Genomic DNA, 24,864 nt, shown 5'->3' on the forward strand with positions numbered 1-24,864 from the left:
ATATCTATTCATAACAGTATTTCCAAAAGCATCCGTAACACATATACTTTTATGTGAGGGAGTAATTCCACATGAAGAGGCATCTTCAATTTTAAGGGCAGAACCCTTGAATACCAGTATCTACTAAAAAAGTTACAGGGGTTTTGTGGGGACCAATAGGACAGATTATTAATAAGGCTCTTCTGGAGTTTTTAGTAAGCTGCCTGTACTAGTTTGAAAGCAAACCAGTGAGAGATTTCAAGACCGAACTACAATTTAATGAGAAAAATTACAATAAAGGCAGAAAATACTGGCTTAAACTGACAGTCAGGATACAACCTGACACCTTGTTGGTCAGGGTGGTGGTAGCAGTCCCATTAAATAGTGGCTGCAGTCTTGTTGAAGTGGTAGGTGTGGTTCTGTTGAAGCAGTGATCCCGTAGAAGGGTCTGGTCTTCCTCTGAAGGTCCAGTGGTGGTTATGTAGCTGTTGTCCTCTTGGAATCCAGTAGGTAAGGCTGCCTGTGGTTTTCCAAACCTCAGATTATATCCAGGTAGGAATGCTTGGTTCCTCCCCCTCGGCAGAGCATTTCACAATGGAATAATGTAATTTTATGAGTCGTGCAGTGAGATTTGATGGCCCATTAGCAAAAGATAGCCCCTGGAGGGAGTTATTAGGGATGAGTCATGAAAGTGAAAAAGAACACTGCCCCACCTGTTTTTAACAGCTTATGAAGATGGTGATAGAATACATACTTTTGGTTACATTTTACATTGTAACCTAAGACACCACCTGATGTGAATCCACCCTTCATCCCCCAGTTTACCTCCTAGAGTTGAAGATAAGGGTTTTGCATCACCTCCCCTTTCTTTGTGGTCCCTGTAGGGAGAGGGCTGTAGCAGGGACAGCTTTTAATGATCCCTCCTTTGTTGGTCATTATTGGAATAATATTTCTAATTTAGTAGTGGGCTGTTCATCCATTAGGGTCTTTGGGATTCCTTTTTGTAAGCTCACAATCCACAGGACAAGGACATTTCTTCTTGTGTTGTTCCCCTGTGATAGTTTGTCGTCCCAGCCCAGGGAAGAACATTACTTTTCAGATTTTTACTGGGGACATAGTTTTGTACTCTGTGAGCCAAATTTATTTAGAATCAGTTGTATTTGAAGGAATTGGACCCTATTTTCTTCCATAATTAATTATTCTTGTGCCACCTCCCCCCAGGTCCAAACCTTACATTTTCCGGACATATGATTGAGGGAGATAGCTGCCTCCAAGGTGGCTGCAGTTCTTTCCACTTTTGTGAGACTTTCCATTTGTCCTTTTACCTGGATGCCTATGAGTTTCATAGCTTCAGGGAGGCCTCTGACAAGAGGCATCATTCTCTCAGCACCCACAAACAACATAATCAGAGATTCATACCATGATGTTAATTTCTTATCATGCATCGTTTGTAAACAAGCAGCTTTTTGTACGCTTTCTACAATCTGATTAATATTCCCCACTATAGACAGGGGATCTCCTCTTTCTAAAGGATTGAGTCTGCCAGCCCAGTAAGCTGCTCTCTGGGTGAGAGACCAAGGGGCACAGTTATCTCCTGTGGTAAGGAAGACCCCCGCCCCCCAGTACCCTTCTGCCTCTTCTTGTGATAACAGAATTTGGTTACCCCCCCCCATAAAAGAGACTCTCCAAACATACACAGTTTCAGATTCTTTTGCGCTTTTGCTATATCCATTTTTTTCCTTGGCCAATTCAGTAGCCATATATGGGATTTCTTTCATGGTTATGTGTGACAGTGGTCACAAGGGTTGCAGGTGAAGAGAGAGATGAGAATGTTGAATCCATGTTCAGAAGGCTTGATTTATTATTTTATGATATATATATTACATTATAGCTATACTAAAAAGAAAATAGAAGGAAAAGTTCTCAGAAGGTTAGCAAAGCTAAGAATAGAAAAGAATGAACAACAAAGATCTGTGTCCCGGCAGAGAGCGAGAGCAGCTCTGCCGTGAGTGGTCAGTAAATCCAAACATCCACAGGAGACCAATCACAGATGCACCTGTTACATTCCACAGCAGCAGATAACTATTGTTTACATTTTGTTGCTGGGGTCATAGCTTCCCAGAAGGGAAAATCCTAAAGAAAGGATTTTTATGAAAAGATGTCTGTGACAGTTATGTAGGGTGTGCCGTTGTCTGAGCCCTCATATATGTATTTTGTTTTAATTAAGGGTGGAGTAAGACTGGCAGCTTTTTTGATTGATTACACAAAGATTTTAAGTCAGAGAGAGGGTACGTTTCTTTAGATAGCTCCAGCTCTGACTCCTTTTTCCCTTCATTTGCTAATCTTGCATACAGCTCTGCTTAGAGAATATAGGCAGTAGCCCTTTCATTCCTTATCTCTTCCTGGAGGAGATTGGTGTTAGCCTTTTGCTCCTCCAGCTGAAATTGCAATGCTTTAACCAAATCTTTTAATGAAGCAATAATTTCCATATCACCTTTCTGCTGGTGCTCTTTGTGTTCTACTGCAGCTAACACAGCACTACCGAAGACAGAACAAACTACTGGTTTTCCTTTACCTTTTTTGAGTCTTGCTCCTGCCTGCAGGACAGGGACTCGATCAACAATTGCTTGGATGTTATACCAATTATTTCATACCCAATCCATCCCTGGAGGAGATGGCCTGGTACCATATTAATCCAACAAATTTAACAAAGCTTGTGCATTACATTTCATGTTACCACAAAGGTTAGAGTGAATCTTTCTCAGGGGGTGCCCCATGTGAAGCTAATTTCCAAAATCTCACTCCTCTCCTTGGGAAGGTACCTTGTAGACCAAAGTTATGTTTCTACAAAGTTATGCCAGAAACATGGACTGAACTTCCCAGAGAGTGTCCCATATAAAGAACAGCTAATTTCCAAATGTCACTCCTTCGCTCTGGGAAGGTATCTTGCTTAAAATTCAAAAATAAACTTACAATGTGCACTTCACTTAAAAACAAACCAAAAAACAAACAGACAAACACACAAAGAAAATGATCAATCATAAAAATTAGCGATTCATTAATTTTTTTGAACCAACACTTGTTTTAAAGGAATCCTGTTAATCCATGACACCCAAAAATGTTACGAACTGGTTTAAACACAGAAGAGCAAAGAAAACTAAGTCTCTGAATAAAATCTGAAAAAATTTTGAAATTTCAAAGTATTCTCCCCCCCAAAAAAAGATAACCAAACGAGATTAAATGTTGATGCCAAAAAATTGGTATATTTTAATTTAATAGTACAAAAGAGAAAAGTAGAGACAAGTCAGGAAAAGTTAAGGTTACTACAAGTTGGGAAAAGTTAAGGTTACTACAAGTTGGGAAAAGTTAAGGTTACTTTAAAAAGCATATGATAAGTCACCACTTTAAAAAGCATATGATAAGTCACCACAACACTGCACTACCTTTGTTGCTGCTGAGACTGGGTGGGGGGAATGAAGCAGTTTTTACCCTTTGGATTTTTCTGCTGTTTGAAGCATCTTATCTGCCATCTCCCATCCTGGGAGCACTTTGAGTGGAATGCAGTGGCCTGTCCTCTGGAATGCAGAAGAAGGTGCTTGGTCACTGCAGCTGAACCTCAGTCCGCTGGAGGTGTTCTCACCATGAAATGCAGGAGCAGGGGTAAAGGGTTCCACAACTCATTAGTGATTTCAGTCTAGGGGTGCAGGATTGCGGGATTTCCCTCAAGCGAGTGGCGTGGGCTCCTGGAGGCCTCAGGGTGTCTTGCAGCAGGCAATGGTGATGGTGGGGGGAAAGGCAAAAGTCGGGGATTCTGCTCCTCGCTTTCCCCTCCATGTTTTGCACCAGTTTTGCCTTCCTTTTTATGGGCCTCAAGGTGGGCTACTCACAGTCCATCCTGCACATATTTTCAGGTGTTCAAGAGTGATTATGATAAGCAGACATAATGATGAAACACCTTTTGAAGCCTTTCTCTTACACCATGTCACAAGAGGACTTGCTTTTCAAGGCCCATGATGGTGTTCCAGGAAGTAGCATAAGGCACAGCATATGTACAGTCATCCAGTGGTTGTTTCCATCTTTGTAACCACCTAACATTTGCCTTGGCAGGTTTGTGGGAGTGTGATGTAATCAATCTGCCAGACCTCCCCATATTTATATTTCAACCATTATCCCCCATACCACAGGGGCTTTACTTGCTTGGCCTGCTTGACTGTAGTGCATGATGCACAGTTATGGATAACCTGGGATATAGTGCCCATGGTTAAGTCCACCCCTGGATCACAAGTCCATCTGTATTTTGCATCTCTTCCCTGATGACCTGGAGCATCATGGGCCCACTGAGCCAGAAATAATTCACCTTTATGTTGCCAGCCCTGATCCACCTGAGACACTTTGATCTTGGCAGTCCAATCCACCTGTCCATTGTTGTGATGTTCTTCAGTAGCCTGATTTGTGTGTGTGTGTCCATCTACATGACGTACTTTTACAGCCACCTTCTCTACCTGCACAGTGATGTCTTGCCACACTTCAGCAGCCCAAATGTGTTTACCTCTGTGTTGCCAATTGGTCATTTTTCATTGGTCCAGCCACCCCCTGAGATCATTTGCTACCATTCAGGAATCAGTGTAGAGGTAAAGCACTGGCCATTTCTCTCATTCAGCGATATCTGAAGCCAGTTGGATGGCTTTCATCTCTGCATTCTGACTGGATCCACCTTGTCCCTCAATAGCTTCTGCGACTCATCACCTAGGACTCCATAAGGCTGCTTTCCATTTTCAATTTATCCCTACAATACAGCAGGAACCGTCAGTGAAGAGATTGTATCACACTACATTTTCGGGTAGCTGATTATATTGTGGGGCCTCCTCAGCATGTCACTTTCTCCTCCTGCTCCTCCTCTGTTACAGAGCTTGCAAGGGTTGCAAGGGTGAAGAGACAGGCGAGAATGTTGACCTCATGTTCAGAAGGCTTGATTTATTATTTTATGATATATATACTACATTATAACTATACTAAAAGAAATAGAAGAGAAAGTTCTCAGAAGCTAGCTAAGCTAAGAATAGAAAAGGAAAGGAATAACAAAGCTCTGTGTCTCAGCAGAGACTGAGACCCAGCTCTGCCATGAGTGGTCAGTAAATCCAAACATCCACAGAAGACCAATCACGGATCCACCTGTTGCATTCCACAGCAGCAGATAACCATTGTTTACATTTTGTTGCTGAGGCCACAGCTTCTCAGAAGGGGGAAAAATCCTAAAGAAAGGATTTTTCACAAAAGATGTCTGTGACACTCTTTTTCTGAACATAATCTGAAATTTTTGCCTTTGGTCCAGTTTGTAATGACTTTCAAGATCCCAGGGTCATTGGAGTTTCCTATCTGACTTCGCATTGTGATATGTGATCCACTTATTCCATGTAACCCCTGTGGCATGATGTATCGAAAGCACTTTCCCTTTGAACATCCAGCCCAGCACTGGCAGTTGGGATGCCAGGAAGAGCTGTGCGTCAGTGCCAATCACTTGTGATGCATCTCAAACCCCTTCATAATCTGCCAGTATCTCTTTTTCAGTTGGGGTGTAACAGGACTCAGATCCTTTGTATCCCTAACTTCAGAACCTCAGGGGTCATCCTTGAGTGTCTCTGGGTACTTTGTGCCATAGTCTCCAGGAAGGACCATACTCTCTGGCTGCAGTGTAGAGCAGACTTTTCAAATCTTGTCATGTCCTGACTGGCTCAAAGGCTACTGCATGAACAATATCCTGTTTAATTTGTTCAAAAGCTTGTTGTTGTTCAGCACCCCACTTGAAATAATTTTTCTTCCAGGTCACATGAGAGAAAGGGTTGACAATCTGACTGTAATCTAGAATATGCATTATCCAAAAACCCACAGTGCTTAGGAAAGCCTGTGTTTTCTGATTGCTTGTCAGTGGGGACATAGATGCTATTTTGTTGATCACATCCATTGGAATCTGATGGCATCCATCTTGCCATTTTACTCTGAAAAACTGAATTTCCTGGGCAGGTCCCTTGAACTTACTTTGCTTTATGGCAAAATCAGCCTTCATCAGGATGTGGATTTTCTCCCCTTTCTCAAAAACTTCCTCTGCTGTGTTGCCCCACATGATGATGTCATCAATGTACTGCAAGTGTTCTGAGGCCTCACCCTTTTTGAATGCAGTCTGGATCAGTCCATACCAAGTAGTGGGGCTGTGTTTCTACCCCGGGGCAGTCAGTTCCATATGTACTGGACACTCCTCTGGATGAAAGCAAACTGTGACCTGCACTCTACTGCCAAAGGATTTGAGAAAAATGCATTACCAATGTCGATGTTGGCACCACTTTGCTGACTTGGACTCCAGTTCATACTGAATTTCCATCATGTGCAGTATGGCAGCACTTAGTGGTGATGTGACTTCATTCAAGCCATGATGGTCCACTGTCAGTCTCCACTCTCCATTGGACTTATGCACTGGCTATATAGGACTATGAAGGGTGAGTGAGTCTTGCTGGCCAGTAGCTGGCTCTCCAGTTCATGAATCATCTTATGGATGGCAATCACAGCATCCTGGTTGGTGTGGTATTGCCGACAGTGCACTGTTGTGGTAGTGATTGATACCTATTGTTCTTCGACCCTCAGCAGTCCCATAGCAGAAGGGTCCTCTGAGAGACCAGTCAAGGTGTTCAGCTGTCTAACTTCCTCTGTCTTCAGAGCAGCTATCCCAAAAGCCCAATGATGCCCTTTTGGGTCCTTGAAATACCCTCTCCTGAGGGAATCTATGCACTGGGCCTCTGGGCCAGTCACAATGGGGTGGTTTTGCCATTTGTTCCCAGTCAGGCTTCCTCAGCTTCCAGTGCAGTCAGCTGTTGGGATCTCCCCGTCAGGTATACACTCAATCTCATCTGGATCTACAGGGGACTGCTTGTTATTTGAATCCCTATCAATTTCTTCCAGCACAGCTAATTATCTCAGATACTGGCTACCTTTCTCCATGATGTTCCACTTGCTTGGGTGCAATACTAGATCATCCTTGAAAGAATACCTTTCCCTCATGCTTGACAGGAGTAAAGCCAAGTCTTCTGGGATATCTTGTTGCGCAACCTGTCATGTAGTTTTATCTGTAAATCTATTTCTTACATGGATTTTGGAATGCCCACATTGGTGTGCTTTGCTGTGAAGTACAGCTACTTCTTTGTGCAGTTGGACAGCATTGAGGAGAGACATTTCTTGTCTATATTTAATCTGAGATCATTATGCTGTTAATAGACTTCTTTCCTTCCATATGGATCCATGGGCATGAACAATGCTGAAAGCATATTTTATTTCCTGCTGCCAATTCCAGGGCATTTCATAATGCTATGAGCTCTGCCCTTTGTGCTGAGGTGTCCATGGGCTGTCAATGGGCAGCAGTGTGAAGGTGTTCACAGGGGTTTTCAGATTGGGGAAGAGACGAGGATCTGATTCCATGTTTCAGAAGGCTTGATTTATTATTTTATGATATATATTACATTAAAACTATACTAAAAGAATAGAAATGAAGGTTTCATCAGAAGGCTAGCTCAGAATAGAATAGAAAAGAATGATAACAAAGGTTTGTGGCTCGGCTGTCTGTCTAAGCCAGCTGGGCTGTGATTGGCCATTAATTACAAACATCCAACATGGGCCAATCAAAGATCCACCTGTTGCATTCCACAGCAGCAGATAATCAATATTTACATTCTGTTCCTGAGGCCTCTCAGCTTCTCAGGAGGAAAAATCCTAAGGAAAGGATTTTTCATGAAAAGATGTCTGCAACACAGCAGTGCAGCTTCTATTATCTCGGATGACGTAAGTACTGCATAACCAGGTCTTTGCTTTCCATCTTGCACCAAGCTACTTTTGTCTCTAAAGAACTCTATCTCTGGATCTTCAATGGGTGTCTTGTAGGTCTGGTCAGCTTGCATAAACTTGCTCAATCATCTGTAAGCAATCATGGGTTAGCTGCTCTTTCCCTTGCATCGGGGTGTTCAGGAATTGGGCTGGACCTATCACTGTGGTTACTTCAAGTTCTACATCTTCTTGCTCCATCAGAACAGTTGGATATTTCAGCATACATCTTGGGGAAAGCCAATGCCCCGCTCCCCCTTCCTTTTGGCCTAATACAGTAGTTACCACGTGCAAAGTGTATACTATTATCTTTTGTCCAAAAGTTAATTTCCTGGCCTCATGGATGAGAAGAAATGCTGCTGCTACAGCTTGCAGGCCATCCCTGGCTAAGGTTGTCAAGTTGTTTTGAAAAGTACCCCACAGGCCTTTTGAAGTCCCCTATCTTCTGAGCCAAAACTCCAAGGGCTAGGTGCTGTCATTTGTGCACAAAAAGCTCAAAGGGCTTTGTTAGACATCATGGCTACCTTTAAACTACGGATCACGTTTACTTTCAGGCCTTCCAAGGCTTCCTTAATTCAAGACCATCCCTCACAAGAATGCTGTTAAATCTTGGGCAGTCACAGGTTGGGGAACCTGGTAGATGGCCTCTTTTCTGTCCATTACCAATTTCTGCTCTCCTGCAATTATTTCAGACTCCATGTAGGTAACTTTCTGTTTCATGATTTGAACTTTTTCCTAAGATTATTTGCAGCCTCTTTGGCTTAGGAAATTTAGAAGGCTGATAGTCAATTCTATGCACTTTTCATTGGTTTCAGTTGCTGCTGTTATAAATGATCAGATTGTGAGCCAAAATTACAAAAAATTTAGCAAAGATTTATTAATTTGTCTGCGAGACCGAAGTTCGGTCTTTGAAACCACCACAGCCAAAAGACAGTGTCGAGCCCGGGATCGGCGCCGGGTGAACACGAATCTGACTTCCCGAGTGTCAGAGTCTCCCCTGTTCACGCTTGCAGCTTTGAGCAGTGAAGTTTTATACAGTTTATTCTGCCCGAGGCAAAGATGACTGAATTTTCTTTGTGTCTCCTCACATGCATCGCTGTTGCTTTCCATGTGCAGAGGTGGACAAAAGCTTCGTCTAGGTGTGCCATAGTTGTCAATTGCCCCGGAGAAGCCATGTATTCAGATATTTTAGGGTGGCGCCACTGACTATCTCAATAGATACAATCAGCAAGGTGATAATCACTTTTGGGTGGCTTTCAACAACTCGAGAAACCAATGATCATCGCCCTGGAAGCTTCTATTCTTACGTTAAAGCGTCGATGGTTATCTTAACGTGCGTCTGGGAACTAGTTGAATCTGAATAAGAAAGCTGCTCCTGGCCAGGGTAGTCAAAAGACATGGTTTGGATTTCACAATATTTTATACCATACATTAATAGCATGAATTATCCCTACCATATATTACACTACTAAGATGTCATCAACACACTGCAGGACCAACCCTTTCAGATTCTCCCTCTTCCAATTCTCTAATTCTTTTGCCAATTGATTCTTGAAAATCATCGGAGTTTTAAAAAATCCTTGTGGTAATACAGTCCAGGTAAACTGAGTCTTCCAGGGAGTTAGGGGATTTTCCCATTTAAATAAAAAATGCCCTGACTTTGCTTATTGAGAGGTATGCAAAAAAGGCATCCTTCAGATTTATTACTGTAAACCATTGATGATATTCTGTTAACTGGAAAAGTGGGAGTGTTGTATTCTGATTCACATTCTATCACTAATCCAAATTTCCTGAAATTCTCTATTAGACTCTCAATTCCTCTTCTAGCTTCTAATTTTAAAGGACATTGTTTCTGCCTTACCAGTTTTGATCCAGGTTGTAGGGTAACGCTTGCAGGCTGAGCTCATCAGGAACATCCTGGAGTTCCAGTGACCCAAACCAAGGGTGTTACTGCATTTTCTATGGCTTCCGGTGTTCCTCCAGAATTGTCTGGTTCTGGTATTCCCTGCAACATAAAAGTTCTTGCCTCTATGACTTTTAGTTTTATAGACCAATAATTATACTTCTCCATCTTCAAATATATAATCCAAGAACAGTTCTCTTCCCAAAAGAGGAATCACTCTGGTGAGTTACTCATCTTGTGCCAAATTTAAAATTCATGGGCTTAAAGAATGCCTCATTTCTCTGCTTTCTCTGTTGCACCAACAACATGTACCATTTCTTAGCTTAATTTTCTTTGGTCGCTATTTAGCTCCAGTGTCTATTCAAAGTTAATTTTCTCTTTTCTCTTCCCCCAGCTGTATGGTAACCGAGGATTCAGGTGGAGTTTCATTCCTGGTTCCCATCAGTCTTGACATAGGAGTAGCTTTGCTACCTCTGTCCCCTTCAACTTCTGGAGCCCTTGGTGTCCAAGACACTTACAGTATGCGCACTCATTCAGCTTCAATACTCCCTGGGCAGGGCCTCTCCTTGTCCCATGATTAGATTAGCATTACATCTTTCTCTCCTTTCCCTTTCCAGCTCCCATTTTCTTTATCTCTTTCCTTTCCTTTTCATGATTCTTTTCTCTCTCTCTCTCTCTCTGTCCCCTTTCCCATCTCTTTGATAGCTATTGCCTCTTGGTTTCCCATCCCCTGCTCATTGTCTTCCTGTTTTTTTACTTCCAGCTTACCCTCTTCCTATTTTGCTGCTCATTTTCTTCTTGCTTTCTCACTTTCTGTGGCATCTAATAGGTTATCTAGGAGAAAATGGTTTCAAATACTGTAATTACTCTCGCACATCCAGACATACAGTGTACACACACAAACAACAAGAGATTCAGCGCACAGAGACAGGAACAGACACAGATACTCAGCATAGACACAATACACTGAGAGCACACAGTGTGTACACAAGGCTCGCATGAGACACCATCAGATGTAAAATATTGCTACAATCCAAGGTGCTGTCCCCCTGGCTACCCAACTTGACTGTCCAGTCCACACTCTGGCCTGAGACAGAGTAGAAATTTTCCTGAGTAGAAATCCTTTTTGATTTAGGTGAAATGTACATCTTTGAGTTAAGTATGTAGTTTGAAAACATAGCTGTTTAGTCTAACTGCCTGTTCTCGTAAAAAGCCTAGGCTCAGGGAAACTGCTTCAGTGAAGGACGGAGATAAGGAGAGGGAGACAGAGAGACAGAGAAACTGCTATGAGAGCAGGCCAACCTGACCTAGGAATTTCTTCTGATAATGAAGAACTAGTGGCAAATGTCACGTGAAATTTGTAAAAATGAATATATATGAACCTATTGTGAAATTGCATGCATATGTATTTGAGAGGGGGATAAAAAAGGATCTAAAGTTCTCAGAGGTACGCATGTCTTTTAAGGAGAGTAATCTCCACATGCGTCCAGCTCTGTAATAAACATACCAGCTTTACAACTTTCACAAAGTTTTGAAGTTTTGTTTGCCTCTGCAAAACAGACCACAACACTGGACCAGTCCAGACACAAATTTCCTCCCATCCTTTTTCCAGTGGTTCAATATTCATTTCAACGGAGAATTTGGAATATCATTTCTCACTTTAATTTTTGAAGAATCCACTCCCATATTCAGCAATATAAGTAATAAAAGCGAATACTATTACTTCAGACAGGCATGATAGTTTCCCTAGGTTGTAATGGGGGGGAAAGAAGGGGACTGCCAAATGTGTAATCACTAAAACAGGCACAAGAAGGCACTCCAAGTCCGCAAATGCAATCTTATTCACATAGAGAAATATGGAGACTTTCAATAAAAATCCCAGCAAACTTTATCACACTGTGATATAGGGAACTTATAACTAAGCTTATGCGACCATAGTTTGCTGTGTAATTGAGTGTATTAAGAACAGATAATCCTTTGTTATGCAACAACAGGATTTCACCTATAGTTTAGGACTGATAAAGCAGGCTGTCGTGGTTTGACCAGGAAGGAGTGGGAATTCTGGGAAGCTGTGGTCAAACCAATGAAGGTTTTGAGTTTGAGACTGGCGTCCGGTGTGGCCAGTGGGGTTTGGACACACCTCCGAGAATACACAGGGGTTAAAAGCAAGGCACTGCCCTTGGCACTTCCTCTTTTGGACACCGTGGCGAGGAGTTCAGATCTCTCTCCCCCGCCCAGCCTGTTGCTGCTGGGCGGGGGAGGGGCCGGCCATGCGGTAGGCCTGGGGCCTGGACAGAGATGGGGTTGAGGGGGCTTCGGGGGGCTTCGAGGATGGAAGGGTGGAAGATCCCAGAGAGTCAGCCCTCGGGCAGCCAGCCCCCCCAGGAGAGCAGCCAGCTAGGAGGAGAAGGAGGGAGAGTGCCCGGCCGGAGCGGCAGCGTGTGAGCAGCGTGCGTGAGAGTCGCTCCGGACCGACAGAGACTGAAAACTTTTAACCCTTTCTTGCATGATTGGGGCCTTGCAAAAATGCTAATCCTCCTCGAAGCTGAATAAGAAGGGAGATAAGAGATGAGATGTGGAGATGATTGGATGAGGAGAGATGATTTGGAGTAGCCTTTTAGCTGGACTTTTCTCGTGGCTATAGACTCAGTTGTTCCTGTGACACAGACTGCATTTAGGGGGAGGCAGTGCCTCAAAACCAAGAAGGTTCTTCGTGAGGACCCCCCGGCCCCAGGGGGTTGGAAAAATATGGGGGGGACAGATGTCCCAAAAGCAGAGACTGTGCCTTTTTGGAGTGAGACAAGGCATCCTTGAAAGACAACCCTAAAAGCAGCTCTGGCCATGCGCAGTGGTGAGAGCACTGGGCATGGAAGGAAAATGTCACAAGCGGCAAAGGGACTTTTTTTTTTCCGGGCAGTGCCGAAGTGACAGAGAAGCACACGAGGTTTCAGTGTGTTTCCAAGAGAAGCCTATAGAACGAGAAAGACTCCTTTCCTCTTCATGAACTGATGTTTGAGTATACTAACGTGTGGGGCCAAGGCTGGGCAGTTGTTTTGGGAGAATGTATTGGGTTGGGAAAGTCAGGTGGTGGGGGAGGAGGAAAATAGTTTTTTTGTAAGGTTTTCAATTCTTTTCTTCTTTTTCCTTATGGTCTTTCCCTATTTTTCCTGTAGTTTAAGTAATAAAGTGTCTTTTATGTTTAAGTTAGAGCCTGTTTTGCTTATTCCTAGTCACATCTCACAGCAGACACCAAGGTGAGGCATTTTCATGGGGGGGCACTGGCTCTGTGCCAAGCTCAAACCGTGACACAGGCAAAAACTGGATCTTTAGTTTGGACTGTGGCCAGAGGCCTTGAAGGATGATCAGACACCGAGAGCCTCTGCAAGGACCAGGTTCATCCAGAGGACATCATGAGGATGACTACTTACTTCATCCATTGACTCCTGCTTGAGACCAGCAGAAGATAGTGTGCAAGCCCAGAATGATGAAAGGCTGATTGACATACAAAGTGAGAGTAGGCAAGGATAGGTCATGAATATGTATAGGCGATGTTGAAACTTTCATAAATATGCATGATCTTCAGTGTATATATACAGAGCACCTGCTCTGTTTGGTGCATATGTTTGTGGAGGAACTATTGCCCCGTGTGCCCAGCGCTGAATAAACATACCTACTTCACAAACCCGCTGGTTGTGGAGTCTTGATTTCTGCGTGTCAACTGCAACACTCTCTCAGGAAACAGATTTTTTAATATCATGTGCATTCTTGTGTTCATATGCTGGCAAACTCAAATTAAATTAATACACCACTCTCACACAAACACATACTCAGAGTCCAAGAAGAATGCAAAGAATTCAAAGCAATAGTACAAACTTCACCATACTCTGGCTGGGGCTGGGCTCCACTTGTAAAATGAGCCTGGTTTTGGTTTGATGATACCATTTCCAGTGGTCCTCGAACCCCCAAAACCTTTTTGGCAATCCCCAGGGAGAGGAAACTAGAACATCCCCCTTTTTGGTAAGCTTACCCAGGGACTTGAATCCTGTGAACCCCTTACTTGAACCCTCTTCTGGGGGTCTGAAACCCCCTTACCAGTAACTCCGATTGTACCCCTTGTCAATAACCCGAAAATCATTAATTCAAATGATGCCTTTACTCACCCAGGGATCTTGCCCCCAAGCCTCAGACAGTCAGAAGTCAAGGTCTCCCCAAGAACCTGTCTGAGTCAGATGGAGATCTATTGGCCACAGATTTATTGGCCAAGGCTCATGGCTGAGGTCCCACCTGGGTCACCAATTACTGTTACCAAATGAGTGCAATATTGGAATAAGATGAATAAGATGCCTTAACACTGAAGTTGTGTTAAAGAGGGCATCATTTATTCAGGCCTGATGTGCATGAAGGATACTTCTAACCCTATACGGACCTGTGATTCTACAAGCATGTTGCTTACGTACAGTTACTACATGCATATTACAATTTATCTATTACCATAAATCCCACCCCAGGTTCCCAGATTCAGTCCTTTGTTTTGTCTGTTACTGCATTCTTGAGTCAGATATCGTCTTCTTATCTTCCAACTGTCCTTGCCAGAGAAGCAGATTTTGTATGCCTTGTTTCTCTGCTAAAAGTTTAACAGGTACATTAGAAATTGAATTAATCCTTTTGGTATCACCTCCAGAGGCTGAGAGTTTCTGTCCTTTTCCCAATCCCCTTGTCAATGTCCACATCCCAGGACAGGGATCCCAGTTGCTTGGCTTCATTACCATCTAGTTTCATATTGTGGGCCATGCTGTCTTGACATTGAAGCAGCAGGCCACCAGGGGCTCTCCCAACTGGTGGCTGAAGTCTTTTTGCATATCTTGCAGCTCACCTGGAAATAGGGATTGGATGATTAACTCTGACCCTGCCTCTTCCTCCTGTTGCTAGGGCCCTACTTCCTCTTCATCCTTCACTAAGCAACTGATTTGGTCTTGGATTTCTTCTGTCTAGGGGCAACTTCTACCAGCACAGGTTGTTCCTCTGCTTCATTGCAGTTTGGGTGGCCACCATGCCCATTGGTCTGCTTGCGTCCTCCTCCCCCGGGGATGCTGTTGTTAAAAATGACCAGATAATATTGGCTTTTGCATTCATTGTTTAGAAGTATTTAGATATAGTAAAAATTATAATTCTTTTTAGCTGCTTGTTAATATAATCAACTTAAATATGCCCTGTATTGCTCATAGAAATAGTATTTTGATTAACATATTGTACTATAGACCTTAGCAAAACATAAGAGGTGAAAAGACTTTTTGCAACTAAGAACAGTGTAAGGCCATCCACTGACTGACCCATCCAAGTGATAAGATAACCATGACACAAACCAGAGCACTGGAGAACAATTAGAGAGTACCATGTTGGAGGACAATTAGAGAGTACCATGTTAAATTTAAGGAGGATATACTAAATCCTTATCAGAGGATGTGAAACAGCAGAATGGAAACACAAAAGAAGTAAAATATATTGACTTGACACACAGGATGTCATGCAGATAAGAGGAGTGTGAAGAAGCCAAACAAAGGAATTCCTAAAACATCAGAAAGTTCAAAAGAACGTTTGAATAATGTATGAAACACATGAATATGCATGCACTTAAACGTTTAATCATTATAAAGATAACACTGTTTGTATGTACTGAGGTGTTCTTTGTCTGTTGGCCAGGAGCCCCCCAGTGCTGGAAATATTTTCCTTCTTTTATCCTATTATTATTAAACTTTAAAAATTCTAAGGAGTGAACTCTGTTTTTCACGTCTTATGCTCTGTATTTGAATATTGCTTTATATTTTTAAAATTTCTCTAGCTCCTCAGCTTTTACCTCCCCCTTCTTCTGCTGTTCAACAAAATGTCTCACAGCCAGTCTGAACCTATGGGGTGGCTTCTTTAACCCCTCTAATAACCACGGTTCCACAATTTTCCATGTTTTGTTTTCCCTTGGGGGTCCACTTGTGGCTTGCCCTGTGTCTCATTCTCTAATCTCTGGGGATAAACTGCAGGTTTTTAAACACTATTTTAATTTTCTTTGCTTGTCATGACTTGGTCACTGTCTCTTGGGAAGCAGTTTTTGTCTTTGGATTGTTTACCTTTTAGAGTTTTACAGAAATTAAGAAATTGCAATGCCTGATTTCTGATTCTTAATTTACTTTTTCACACTCTCCGAATCAGAAAGTCTGTTGTGTCGATGTTTAATACTATTTCTTATGATAGATTTTACACTCACACTATATTCAAAAGTTCACATTTGAGTCTATAACTTAAACAGAAAATTACAACACAAAAGCTTTACGTTCATCAATTGCACAAGACATACACATATACACATATACTCTCCTCATTTTCTATTCTCACATTCACACAACACTAAGTTACCACTGCTGTTTAATTAGGTGTTAATAATTTTTTTAAGGTCCTGTCTATTAAAATGTTTTAAATTTCTTCAGAACCCCTTCTTTTATAATGCCTCTTAAAGTGAAATAACTTCCACTAAAGTCTCAATTTAAGTCTCCCCAGATAAGGATCAGAACCTCTTAGTGTCCCCCCTTTTGCAGTTTGCTGTTCTGTTTCACACACAAACATCCTTAATCACTCCGGTGACTCACCTTGCCGTGGACTTAAGAACGGACTTACAGTATCAGGCTTAAGCTCCAATGTACATCAACTCCGGGCCTGGTGCAGTACTGACTGGAGCTGTTGTTCCTGCAAGCATGTTATAAATGATCAACGAGAAAGCCAATTTAATAAATGCGAAAGATTTTATTTTCACAACCAAAATATGGTCCTCAAAAAGCCACAGTCAGAGAGACAGCGTTGAGCCTGGGATTGGTGCTGGGTAAACCTAGATTCGACCTCTGTCGCATCGGACCTCCATCTGTTCACGAATGCCGAATGCCGTTTCCAGCGGGGCTGTTTTATACAGTATTTTATGCCTGAGGCAGAGGTGCCCCAATTTCTTTTGTTACCCTGCATATGTGTGAAGTTCTTTTTGCTTTGCAGGGTTGGACAATTGCTGTTTCCTGGGTAGTGGCGGGTGCTGATCATATCAGGGGAAGTCGTGTATTCAGATGTATGTTTCTCAGGCCGACTTCTTTGGTTATCTTGATTGATGGTATCTATCAAGTGCTGATCATCCTTGGGTGTTCCCTGATGGTTCCAGACCAAGCCCATCTCCACACCAGCCACGTTATTCTATTAGTTAACAAGGCATTCTTCTCCTGCTGCCACCAGGAGTTTCGTAACTGCGGTGTGGTAATCTGTCTCCAGGTTGTCCATGGTCAGAGGCTCATTGGATGTTAAATTTATTTTACAATTTTTATTTTTATACATTTTTCCCCCTAAGCATGAATTACTTTACATTACATATTACACGCAGAATCAAGTTATAGTCATTCCCTACAATTTTTCCGGGATTCACTCGGTCCCCCACTTTCGCTTTGTCCCTTTGCTGGCTGGTCCCCTCGCAGGGAGATGGAACTGCAGCTAGAAGGACCTTGCAGTTGCTTCGCAGATCTGGATGGTCCAGTCCGTGTCTCATACACACACCATTCATTCTCCCGGTATTTACCCTCCCTCATACTATACCTACTTGTCTAGGTCTTCATGCACAGTTTAGGGGTTGACAATTGCCGAGGTTTCTTGGGGAACATTTTCTTCCCCTTTTCTTTTTATCCCTTTTATCTACAGTGTCAGACTTGCTATCACCAACAACATCAGGAGAAGTTGAGCTGTTGAACTCAGTAGGAGACCTCTCACTCAAGATCTCCTGGAGATATGAAAATGAGGTGCTATCTCGGTGGAACTTCCAAATTGTGAGAAACATGATTCACTATTTTAAAGTTTTAAAAAAGTTTATTAAGGGATAAAATCCAGCACTGGGGTGCTTGGATATTTGCCCAAAGCACGCTGTTAACTTAAATGATGTTCTCTATATACTGTTGCATTACAGGGTGTACATGCATATTCATAAGAGTTTATACATATTCAAACATTCTTTTGAGTTTAGATGTTCTTTTGCTTGGTTTTAACCTTTGACTTGTCTTCATGCTATCTTGTAGATTAAACGAATATATTTTATTTCTTCTTGTGGTTCCATCCTGTTGTATTTTCACTCTCTGATAATGAGGGTTAATAAATTCTCCTTTTTTTTTGGTGCTCTGGTTTCTGTTTCTGTTATTTTGTCTTTCAAATAAAATAGCCCTCGAATGTGAGAAATCACCAAATTATTTTACAATATTGTCTGAGTTAGTTACATGAAAAAGTATTTCAACATTTCACAGTCTCTATTATGCTACGGTCTAAAATAGTATATATTACACTACTACTTATAAAGCTATACAGTGCATACATAAACTGACAGATTATACTATATCAAAACCAGTAATTACAAATTGTACTATATCAGGATTTTTATGATCAATAATAACTTGCAAAACAAAAATTAATGCATAAATGCAAAAGCAATAACTATATTTCTTATTTATAACAGAGCGGAACACAGCAAGCCTCAGCCCAGCTGCCGCCCCAAGCAACCTTTGCTGGACGACAAAGAGTCTTCACTGGACCATCACTGACTTACATGCAGCCACCCCAGGCAGTGCAGGACTGGACATATCATCCAGTAACACAGTAACATTATCTGATTACCCTTTTTTTTGTCTTCCTACAAGAATCTATGGATCCTTGAAACCCAGTTACCACGCTTTGCTTATTGAAAGATCATCTACCTTGATAACAGGATTGTTTGTGCTGTCAGGAGTCATTGGCTCTGACTTGGTTGGAGAAATAAAGACCATGGCTCGGATCCTCCAGCCACCCTGTGTGGTCCAGGCTGGGAGCAATATAGCCCAACTCATACTTTTCCCAGCACCACCCCTATCTGCACCCCAGATAGCTGAACAGAGGGGAGGGGAGTTTGGTTCTACAGGATCCCGGGATCGCGCAGATTTTGGACACAACATATTGCATCTCAGTGTCCCACATGCCAATGCAAAGTGACTCTAAAAGGCAGGGGCATAATCTTAAGAGCACTCATTGATACTGGTGCAGACATGACTTACTTCAAAAAGCCAATGGCCCAGAGATTGGCCATTAACGGCTGTGCCTCAGGTGCTCTCAGGCATGGGTGGCTGTAGTCAAAGCCTGCAAAGCTAACACTTGGTGCAAATTACAGGACCTAAGGGGCAAATCGCCAAGATCAAAGCTTTTGTGCTGTCAGTCCCCCTAGTTTTGTGGGGAAGGGATGTGTTGACACAGTGGGGAATTTTTATGCATTCAAATTTTGTATAGTAGTTGGGATGCTCGGCATCCCCACAATGGTCCCTTGCAGAAGTGCCCCAGGCATTTTCAAGCATTGGAAGGCAAAGACCAGCTATTAAAAGCAGACACTTGACACAGATCAAATGCCCTGAGAGACACTTCACATTAGTCAAACCATTTACATTATCGGTTGCTTGCCTTTTTAACAATGTCTTTTATTGTGAATTTTTCAGTACAGATATTTAGTATTGAAATAGAGATTTTTGGAGCTCACTTGAGTTAACAAGATTAATTAAGCGTTTAAATTTTAGCTTGTTGAATTGTGTTGAATTTTAAGCTTTTACTTAAGAAACCTCTGCCATCGTACAAAGGGCATAGGAAAATGCAAATTTCTGAAGCTTCTTGCATGAAGAACAATACCGGAGGAGACCAAGTGATGCAAGGAAGCCAGTTAAAGAAGGTCCTCTGTCTCCAAGCTCATCAAGACTGACAAGACGTACTCAGATAAGCACCAAAGGACCAAAAGCGCACGTGCAAAGGAGAGAAGTTCAAAAGCTCAATCATGAGGAAGACCACAATCTTCAACCTCAAAGACCACCAAAAGACCCCCATGTGACCACCACAGCAAAAAATGCATGCCCAGAAGGACGTGGACCTATTTAGCATGGGAGGCGAGGCCAGGTGGGGCCTGGGGTTGAATATGCATGGAAAGGTTGTATAATGTATTGCATATGGAACACCTTTGGAAATAAAGATGTGGGTCAGACCGAGGCTCGGCGCACAAGTTTTTACAAGAGCTGTCTCACTTGTGCTGGGCGCTGACATACATACTCACTTCATAACTACATCAGGTTGTGGAGTCTATTTATTCAGTATATCGCTTCATTTGGCGACCATGAAGGGACAACTCTGCTCACTTGCTGATCCAGTTGGGGGCAGATGCGCTCAGGAGCTGCGGGGGTCTTCCTCGAGGGGGACTCTGTACCTCGGCTGTACACTGTGGGGAGAAGACCACAGTACATTGCGACTGCGGACGGAAGTGGTATGTATTATATTCCTTTTTTAAGGTTGGCATCTGGTCAGTCGCATTGAGACGCCTTTGCACGCAGTTTTGCCCAGGGGGCTTGTAAGGAAACTGCCTGCTGGGGGTGAGACTGGTGGTGAGGAGGGGTCTCCAGCTGATAGCGCAGCTCAGGGAGGGAGAAATCCTGATTTTGTTTTGGTGTGTCTGTTACATCCAGACGTGCATGTTTGCGTGCGTGTGTGGATGTGAGTGTAAGTAAAAAAGTGAAGTGCGCTGATCACTGCTCAGAGATCGCTGCTTTAAAGAGGAAGGCAGTAGAAGTGCGGCAGCGGTGCTGCTGGGAGGCACAGGCACAGCAGCTGCATTGCTAAGAAACGTAGACGCGGAGCAGCGTTGCTAAGAAGTGCAGACATGGTGCGGCAATGCTGGAAAGGAGAGGCGTGGCAGCAATGCTAGTGAGCAGGTGAGCATGGCCCCAGGCGGCCCCAGATTGCAGACCTGGGCAGCGGCGTCAATGCAGTGTGGGGGAGCCTTAAACCGGGGCTTAAAGAGACTGGTGGGAGCAGGCACAAGCCATGGTTTGCGAGATTGCTTTGAACACCACTAGCAGATAGCACAGCTAGCAGAAGCATAGTAGAAGTTGGGATCTGCAAGCACCGCATAGCTGGTTGGTAAGGGGCAGGAACCAGCTAAAGGTAGCCAGCAAGCCTGGCGCGGCTAAGAGTTCAGTGTTTGTTGTGCGATAACACTGCCCTTCAGTGTTAAAAACTGTCACTGGGAGATCCTTTGTATTAAGGGGTTTGCTGCTTGATTTTTGCTACAAGCGAGAGGTGATTTGCCCACGGTGGTTGTGGAACTTCAAGCCCAGGCCAAGAGAGCCCAACCTCCCAGCCGGGTTCTGCACAGGTGGTTTCAGCTTGAACCAAGTCAGTCTCTTCATCCAGCAAGGGAATGGGTAGTCATAGATGAGGAGGACGGAGGGAGATTGTAGCAGATAGGGCCTGGCGTTCAGAAGATCTTGTGATGTTATGGTAAAGACAGACCCTCGCCTAGTGTAGAAGCCCCTTAGAATATAAAACCCCAAGAGAAGAGATAATAAAGGCCGTTGACCGTCCACCACGTTGGTGTTAGCGTGTTTCTTAGGCCCGAGCGGCCCTGGAGAATGGGCCGCCGTGCTGTTTCTTGAAACCACGACGCCAGCCTTGTATCAGAAGGCAACATTCTGGTGCCGAAAACCCGGGAAGCCGATCAGCGCCCGGGGAACGGGGATTCGCCTGGACCGGAAGCAGCGGCTGTAGCGACGGGCCCGACTACAGCGGGGGGGACGCCCCCGGACCAGCACGGACCATGGGATCCGCAGCGAGGGTCGTAAGTCAGGCTCATGAGGAATGGGGAATTAAATGTGAGCTCAGGAATTCTAATCTTGCTATTGCAAGGCTCCTAGAGCTGGGGACGATCGAACGTCCGGTAAATATATTATATTCGGAAGTGTGGGAGAAGCGCACTGCCGCCTTAGCAGAGGATACTAAGTCCTCAGGCAGTGGTAAAAGCCTCAAAGCATGGGGGAAAGTAGAAGTGGCCCCACGCAAGGCATTAGAAGAACAGGAGACGTGGAAAGTTGCGCATATACGTTTATTTGCTGCAGTAAAGCGGGGGGCGGGGGCTGCGACGCACACAGTGTCTGAGAGCGATCGGATTGTATGCGGGAATATGTCGGGGCCCCCAGGGGACCCCCCGACCCTCTCGCGGAGCCCACCGGGTCCCAGCCTCCCCGTGGAACCTTCCGAAAAATCCGCGGTTTCTCTATGCGTCCCTTCCCCGCCGGTCGCGAGCCCAGTGCGGGAGGCAGAGCTGCGCAAGCGGTTCTTTTGCCAGGGACTGGTGGAGGGGGCGCGGAGCGCGGGCAGATTGTCGGACCCCGCCGGGATCGGTGAAAACTCGACCCCGCCATGTGCGTTTGAGAATGGCGCCCAACCGCATGGCAAGGGCGGAAGGGAGGAGGCGGGGGGCGGAAATGCAGTCGGTCTACTTGACAACGCATGCGCGGGCGAGGGGGAAGAAGGGGTGGCCCCCGCAGCGGAGCGTGAGACCAATCAAAGCGCTCTATTCAAATTAGGTCCTTATAGAGCAGGGACCTCCCCCAGCAGGAGGCGGGGGGAGCCCAGGGGGAGAGAACGGCAACACCCCCAAAGGGAGGAGCAGGGTCGGAGCCGCACAAAACGGCACAGAGCGCCGGAAATGTGCCGGCATTTAGCTTCCGCCTCAGAGTCAAGTAACAGCTGCTCAGACAGTTCGGGAGAGCTGACCGAGCCCGGCTGGGACTCGGAAACCGAGAGAGCAGAATTAATACGGTTTCGAGCGAAACCGAATAAAGCTTTAAACAATATCGGGAAACGGTCGCAACACAAACTCACCGATTGGGGAAAAACAAAGACAGCTTGTAGGGACCGAGAACCGGCAGCCTCCATGCACGCTTTCCCGGTGGGGGTTGCCGGAGCGCAGGGAAACCAACAAAGGACATATACCCCAGTTAACCCAAAAGAAGTCAAACTGATTTCAGAAAGAGGGGTCAATTCAGCTGTGGTGCCCACTCTCGTGGACAACCTTTCTAACAATAATGATCTGCTCACTTTTGATATTACGCAAATAAGCCGCATGCTCTTTGATGGGACGGGGCGGATTGTATTTGAGCGGGGGTGGCGGGACGACCGTGTCAGCCCAGGCTTCTGGAGAAGGGCAGCAACTCAGCGAGCTGTCCCCAGCCGGCACAGCTTTCCCTGGCAGCATCCTCGCTCCGAGCACGCCCGAGAGGGATCTGTAAGAGCTGCGGGAAGACACCCCGATGCAGCGGCCCAGCCACGGCGACCCCCAGGGGGGGCAGGAGACCCTCGTGACCTGTGCCCTCACAGGGAGCAGCCAATTTTGCATCCCTGCCTACGGTGCGGTGGCAGAGCGGGGCAGCACCGTCTGTAACACCCTCGCACCCCCCACCGCCACAAGCCGTGCTGTTGCCACAGGACCAGCGGGAGACGCCCCAGAGCGGGACAGCTGGGTAGCCTTGGCCATGAGAATAGGGAAGGAACCCCTAAAGGTGTGGGGGACATGCCGCCTTTACGGAAGTCAGGATCCGCGCACCATGGGGTTTCAGTTCTGGGCGGACACGGGACCAGACTGCAGGATTTTTCCCCGCACCCTGGTCGCAGCACCATCGGCAAGCCAAGTACATCACTTGGTGTCCACAATCACGGAAACCCTCCAGGCCAACGGTTTCGAGATTGCAAGCGCAAAGATCAAGAGAGGACCCTGCGTGACCTTCCTGGGAGTGGAGATCACAAGCTCCTACGTGACACCCCCCGAGGCAAAAGTCAGTCGAGACATCAAAACACTCCATGACGTGCAACGCCTGGTGGGATCACTGCAGTGGCTTCGCAACATCGTCCTGATCCCTCCTGAAGTCATGGACCCCTTGTATGACCTCCTGAAAGGAAAGCACCCCTGGGAACCCAAAGAGCTGACGCCGCAAGCAACGAGCTCCCTTGACTTCATCGAAAGCCAGATGTCCACGGGCACACTCGCCAGGTGGAACCCAGCCATGCCACTGGACTTATACGTTCACTTTACACCGAGGGGGGGGGGGTGGGAGCACTGGCTCAAGGACCTTCTGAAAAGGCCCGACCGATTCAATGGGTGGTTCTCGGAAGACCTGCTCGTGCTTTCTCCCCGGGAATCGAATGCATCGCTAACCTCATCATGAAAAGCAGGAAACTCGCTTTGAAACACCTAGGGACTGAGCAGACAAGCATCCACCTTCCGTTTCGCAAGCAACCGACTACGGAGTCAGCCACAATATCGGAGTACCTAGCCCTTGCTCTCACCGGCTTCGGAGGAGAAATCTCCTACTCCTCCAAACCACCCTGGACTAAGCTGCTGACCATAGTCAACATGGACATACCGCCAAAGGTCAAGGACTGACCGCAGCCAGGACCAACAGTCTTCACAGACGCTTCCTCCATGACTTCAACCGCAGCAGCAGTGTGGCAGGCAGGAGAGCAATGGCATTGCGTCAAAGCCTGTGACCCCACACTGTCAGTGCAAAAGCTGGAGGCAGCAGCAGTGGTCTTGGCGTGGGGACTCTTCCAAAATGAACACCTCAACATTGTAACAGACTCTATATTCGTGGCAAGGCTCTGCCTAGCCATGGCAGGACCAGGAGTGTCTACATCAGCAGCAGCCCTAATGCTGGAAGAAGCACTGTCCTCACGACAGGGCACCGTGTCAGTCATTCACATCAACAGTCACGACCCAGTCAAGGGCTACTTCCAGATCAGCAACGACAAAGCGGACGCCGCAGCAAAAGGTGTATGGACATTGCAGGAAGCTCGTCAGCTGCACGAGTCGCTCCACATCGGAGCCAAAGCACCGGCGAAGAGATGCGGGATCCCGACCTCAGACGCAAAACATGTGGTAGCCACTTGTCCTTATTGCCAGAAGTCCCCCCTATGGACCTGTGGGGTCAACCCGAGAGGTCTCAAGCCTTCAGAGATCTGACAATCGGACTTCACCTGGTGTCAACTGCTGAAGCCCCGAGCATGGCTTGCAGTGACAGTGGACACTTATAGCGGAACGATCATAGCCACACAGCACCCCAAAACAAACTCCAAGGCCACAATTCAGCACTGGCTGACAGCCATGGCTTGGCTTGGTATCCCCAAGCAGATCAAAACGGACAACGGGTCCAATTTCACCTCCAAACCAGTACAGGAATTCGCCTCAAAATGGGGCATCACATTAGTGCAAGGTATCCCGT

The 24,864-nt window shown here is 45.3% G+C and overlaps 1 pseudogene; it reads right to left on the bottom strand.

The window, feature by feature from the left end:
* Positions 1 to 1,119: 1,119 nt before the first annotated feature.
* LOC141726818 (uncharacterized) lies at positions 1,120 to 2,711 on the bottom strand (annotated as a pseudogene).
* Positions 2,712 to 24,864: the final 22,153 nt, after the last annotated feature.

The sequence above is a fragment of the Zonotrichia albicollis genome, chromosome W (assembly GCF_047830755.1).
Source record: "Zonotrichia albicollis isolate bZonAlb1 chromosome W, bZonAlb1.hap1, whole genome shotgun sequence".
Classification (NCBI taxonomy): domain Eukaryota; kingdom Metazoa; phylum Chordata; class Aves; order Passeriformes; family Passerellidae; genus Zonotrichia; species Zonotrichia albicollis.